This window comes from Vicugna pacos, chromosome 18 (assembly GCF_048564905.1).
Source record: "Vicugna pacos chromosome 18, VicPac4, whole genome shotgun sequence".
NCBI classification, from domain to species: Eukaryota; Metazoa; Chordata; class Mammalia; order Artiodactyla; family Camelidae; genus Vicugna; species Vicugna pacos.
In genome coordinates, this window is record NC_133004.1 from 37,268,865 (window position 1) to 37,274,864 (window position 6,000).

General features: G+C 38.4%; 1 long non-coding RNA gene across 1 annotated transcript in view; it reads left to right on the forward strand.

Annotated features, from left to right (window-relative positions):
* Positions 1-5,528, forward strand: part of LOC140686966 (uncharacterized) — a 93,807-nt gene extending 88,279 nt beyond the window's left edge. Inside the window, exon 3 of the long non-coding RNA XR_012060973.1 lies at positions 5,355-5,528. This is a non-coding gene — a long non-coding RNA (uncharacterized lncRNA). The remainder of the gene's footprint in view (positions 1-5,354) is intronic.
* Positions 5,529-6,000: the final 472 nt, after the last annotated feature.

Genomic DNA, 6,000 nt, shown 5'->3' on the forward strand with positions numbered 1-6,000 from the left:
TGCATGAAGATTAAGGTGTCCATAACACTGATGTAGCTGGAGATGTTCAGTACTTTAGAGCACAGATCATTTCTAAGATGAAAGACAAGCTGCTGCACCTTCTTTATCCTGTCATTGAGAACGAGGCCCAGTGCTTGCTGGGCCTCAGGATTTCAGAGGCAGCATATAACACACTTGTGAATCATGTTCTAACCCATGTATCATGTGAGCTAAAACACTGTTTTGAGTGGGACACACGAGAAGTTCAGGATAGCTGTCCAAGCTGACATACTACTTGACTAATTTGATCCAATGGATCCGGTGGTGTTGGAGATACCTGGGATGAATAAGGATCCTGTAAGGAGTCTTTGGAAAGACCCAAAAGGGAAGTGTCAGCATAGACCCTTAGAATTCTAGAGGAAAACCATGACTTTCAGAGCAGAGAACTACTTTCATCTGAGATACCTCTGGAGATGGGTAAGACAGGCAATATAGGGGTGGGGGAGTGGGAGGCACAAACTGTTAGATGTAAGATAGGCTCAAGAATGCATTGTACAACATGGGAAATATAGCTAATATTTTGTAATAACTGTAAATGGAAAGTAACCTTTAAATATTCTATAAAATTTTTTTAGACAATTCTCTAATATCATATGGCTTTAGCTTTGTTCTTTGCCATCTAAATGACTGACTTCATTAGGACTCACAAGATCCCATGACCTCAACCAATGTATGAGTCAGTGGGCCCTCCCACAACTTCCCTTGGAGAAGGGAAGTCTCCCTAGAGAATACAACATCAAACAGTATTTCTTACGATCCAATTTGGAAAATGACTTGTCAAGGTGATTTAGGACATGATGAGAACAAGATTAGAATATTCATGTCAAGGAATTTTGGGGAAGTTGTGTGAGTGGATTTCCCAGAATTGGCCCAGAATATAAAGAGTATTTGTGCCCCATGCGAAAGCCCACAAAAGGCTTTCAATGCAAAGCTCTCAGTGATTAGGAATATATCAGCCATCTCCTTTCTCAGTTCTTGCTTAATGAGCTCAAGAACAAAATGTCTACAGAGGCAGCAACATAGTTTATGCATTACTCAAGAACTTAGACTTAACCTCTTCAGATTTGATTTGGCTTCTGCCACTACCCAGTTAATCATGACCAGCACTGAGTCTCAGTTATGGCAACATACCTAGTGATGGACAGTCGCTGATAATGCTCGTTTGTTAATTTTACTAGACTTATTTTCATCCTAGAGTGGCATACAGTCTCTCTTCACTAAATGGAAATTTTTAGATTTAGATTTTTTCTCCTTGTCCATCATGCTGTTGCCATTAATAGCATCTGTGGGCTTCCTCAATGTCTTATGCACTGACATAGCTGATCAATCAGCATTTGCTCCTGAACAAGTGACTCACTGTACAAGGAAATAAGCAAGGTAATGGTCTGCTACCCATGGTGTCCATCGTCTTATCACATACTCTGAAGTAGCAAGCCATGTGGTATGGTGGAATAGCCTTTGGAAGACTGAGTTGTCACACTCTCTGGGAGACAACTCCTTGCAATAATAAGGTGCTTGAACCTAATTATCCAGGAGAAATAGGACTGTTGCTGGGGACAGGGAAGAGAATGGATAAATCCTTGTGTGTTCTTCGTACCAGTGAGTCTACTGCATCTCTCTCTGGGCAGGGTCACCAAGGACACCAAGGAATGAGGCTTTAGATCCACCCAAAGAAAATTATAATTTTCCAATTTCATTTGTTTTCCAAAAGTGATTAAAATCCTGAGTATTACAGTGATGGCTTTGCCAATAAAGGGGAATTTGACTTCAGATCTTCTACAACAAAGCTGGATGTTACAGACCAAATTTAGATGTATTCTGAATGCATGAGAGATAGTTACAATTATTAAGCAGAACAATTTTTAATAGATGTATAATAATCAGAAGAATGATAAACGCTATGCAGGTATTATATGTAAACAAGGCAGTGGCCTCCAGTGGTATTTCTGGCTGTTCAGCTTCAAAGTTCCTTCTTTTAAGTTTTTCATCACTCTGGAAATTAAAAAGTTGAAAGATTTATATGATCTGAAGAGAAACCAGAGTATCACTCTGAAAATTAAAGGAGGTAGATATTTCCTCTTCTCTTACCAGAAGCTAGGGCATGTCATATATCCAGTGCTAGAACAGTCAGATGCTATAACGCAGTTCTTTAAGTTCTTTAACTTTGAAGGACTGATGTGAATAAACACATAGGAAAAAGACAGAGTTTTCCTCATGCCAGTGGCAGGCCAGAGTAAAGCTGTTGTGGTAGGTGTCCAAAAATGGAGACACCAGCACCATTCGAATGGAACTGCTGTTTTGTGCTGTGACCTTGACAATGCATGTTCTCACCTCTTGTTTTCTGAGTTTTATGTCCCATCATATCTTTTCCTACTGAAGTTATCCAGCGTTGGTTTCTGCTGTTTGTAACTGAGAAGCTTGATAAAGAATTAGGCAATTCCAAGTCTGTATTATTAAGGCTACATCAAGTATAAAGTCAGGAGGAAACAGAACTTTTTATTGGTATGAACCGGAGGCTTCTTATAGATTGTGCCAGTGGAAGGTTATATGTTGGGTTGGATTTGGAACCCCAGTCCTTCTGTAGTAGTTTTACTCCTGAACTCCTGGAACAAATGGCTGGAGGAGAAGGAAAAATGTCAAATTAGTTATGTAATCCTCTTAGATATTTTTATTTAAATCTTAAGTGGTTGTTTGTATATTTTTATTTCAGTAGGTTTTGTGTAAAGCCTAAGCTTTAAGACATGAAAAAAATTTTTACTTAAAGGATCTAAAACAAAAGAGTGGCTCTCCTTTTAAAATTGCTGAGACTTATTATATTTATTCTAATTGTTAGAATATAATGTGTACAAGTGTTCACTACAGTGCTAAGTGTAAGAAAAAATTGAATAGAAACTCAGTGCGTACAACAGAGGAAAGATGAGGTAAATATGATGAAATATGCATTTATTAAACATTTATTTACAAAGAGATTTTAGCCTCAGGAAAATATTTGGGATACTTGGGACCCCAATATTTGGGATATAATGTTAATTGAGAAAGATAGTTTTATATAATATGATTTCAAGTCTACAAATACATACACCCATCCATGCACATACAAAATTCTAGAAGAAATTATGTGATTGCAATTGCTATTTTATTTTTTAATTATTTTTGTAATTTCCAAGAATTCTACAAAAGGCATATATAATTTCTACAGTGAGATAAGTATGATATATAATAGTTAATTCAGTTGTGAATGCTGAAAATAATTGTTAAAAGAGATATTAATGGGACAATAGGCAGTGTTTGAATAATACCTATGGATTGTATAATAGTATTGTATCAGTGTGAAATGTCCTGATTTTGATTACTGTGTGTTGGTTATGTAAGCAAATATCCTTGTTCTTAGAAAATATGCACACTGTTGTATTTGGGAATAAAAGGACATGATGTCCTGCAGTTTATTTCAAATGAGAGAGAGGGAGAGGGAGAAGTAAAGCCAAGGTGGCAACGTGTTAACAGTTGGTGAATCTAGGTGAAAGGTACACAGGTATTCATTCTACTATTCTTATTACTTTTCTGTGAGCTTCAAATTATTTTTTAATTAAAAACACATGTCCTATGATGGTACTGTAAGTCATTAGCTACTATACTAGGTTTATGGTGGGAGTAATTTTCTATTCTAAGACAGATGAGCTTGTTGAAAAGATGATGGCCTTTGGGGTGAGACACACCTGGCGGAATCCCAGGTCTGCTATTTAACTGCATGACCATCGGCAGTTTATTTAACTTCTAGAGACTCAATTTCCTCATCAGAAAAATGGGGACAATACTTCCATTGTTAAGATCAAAATGTTTGTAAATTCCATTAACACCTCATCTCATCACAGGTGCTCAAAAATTGCAAATTGTTTTTAGGGATAAGTAATTCGTTCTCTGAAAGTGGGCAGGGTGGTCATCAGCACTGGCTTGATTATTAAGCTCAGAATCTGTCATTCAAAGAGTATCTTTGCTCTTTGAATGGGCACAGCACGGTGGGATTCCTCAAGCACAAAGGAGACAGAAGAGCTCTGAATATGTGAGCAATGGAAAAATAATAACATGTATTTCATACTCACTGATTATTTGCTATGGGCCAAGGTTTCTTGTTTGTTTTTAAATGGATTACTCACTTAATCACTACGTTGATGCTAGAAAGTAGAAAATTCTATTGGTGATTTTATAAATGAAGAAAGTGAGGCACAAAGAGTTAATACACTTGCCTCCACTCACACAGGCGATGGTGCCAGTGCAAACCCAGATACCTGGACTCCTGAGCCCCTGCCTGCCACTCACTGTATCTGCATTTTGCTGCTCAAACTTAATATGAAGACGAGTTACCTGGGGATCTTGTTAAAATGAAGATTTTGATTTTGGAGTTTGTTAAAATGTAGATCCGTGTGTGTGTGTGTGTGCGCGTGTGCTGAGATTCAGCATTTCTAATAAGCTTCTGGGTGGTGTTGACAGTGTTGGCCTGTGGGTCACACTTATTTGTAGCGAGACCTAGAAGGTGAAATTCACACTGGAGCATATGTATGTATAGGGATTCAGGTGATCCGGGTCCACTTCCAGCTCCTACCACTTAACCGCCCGCCATTCTGGCCCCCACCCACCACCTCAGGTGCATTGTAATTCATACATAATTTGTACACACTTCAAATGGCTTGTGCTGATGTGCTGTTATCCCATCGTGTCATGTGCTCTCAGGCATCTGTGCCTTTATCCTGGCTCCTTCTGCTTGAAAGAACTTCATCCTTGAGATGTCACTGTGATAACTGCTTTCCTGATCTTGTTCAATTCAGCGTTAGCTGTTCCTTCCTCTTTGCTCAGAGAGTGCCATGTACAGACCCTTGTTTTTAGCATGTATCATTTTGTCCTGTACTTATGTTTGAAGTTCTGCCTCTCCCCTCAGACAATAAGCTATCCAAGGGCTGATACGATGCTCTGTTTATCTACATCTTCTTAGCACCCAGCAAGGGCTTGCTGCATACAAGGTACTCACTAAATATTTGCAGAGTAAATGAATGAAAGAATGATCGGATATATGAGTGAATGGATGAGCAAAAGGTGTGAGGTCACATCTTTTAGGCTGTGACAGTAATCTACAAATGCTTTGGACTGTACACCCCTTCTAAGTAATTGAGCAAGTACTCTATACACACCCAAACATAGATATATATATGTATATATATGCATACACATGTGTGTTAATATCTTATGTACATTTTGAAACACATAGATTAAGAAAGAATGACACAAAAATAAAATAAATACAAAATTTAATATTTTATTAGAATACCCCAATGGAACGTCTTGTATGCCCTTCAGTGAGGAGTATGCACTCACCTCAGAGACCTCTGGACTAAAACAACAAATAAATTTACTAACTTTATGAAGAAGTGGAACTCACTTTGATGGTGCTTGAGTGAATATGAATCAGAAGAAATAAATAGGGAGAGAAGAAGTGGGTCCAGGTAAGTACAGGATTTCTGGCTCCCAGGCCTTTAGATTTCTCTGGAGGAAAAGCCCAAACTTATACAGGGTGACCTAAAACCAAACAGAAGAAATCTCTGAGGCTTGATAGCAAAGTGTCTTCTCCTCTGAGGGCTGGTGACTGGATCATTACACTAAAACTGGAGGGAAGCAGGGCCCCAGAGGCCAGGAGGATAATTCAAGACTCATACCCAATACACTCTGGTTGAAAATTAAAACACTTTATTTAGCATCAGATAATTTGAAACCTGAGTTTAATGGTCTTTCATACGTAGAAAGAGGTCCCCTTCTTTCATTTTACCTTGTTACTGAAATTAAATATTTAAGCCTTTAAGGGACTCATGTCCCTCCTAATGAATAGAAACAGGACAAGGTCCAACCCCAGAACAGAAGCAGGAACATGTGATTCAGCTGCTAAGGGATGTGAGTCCAGGCTGTGTGGACCTA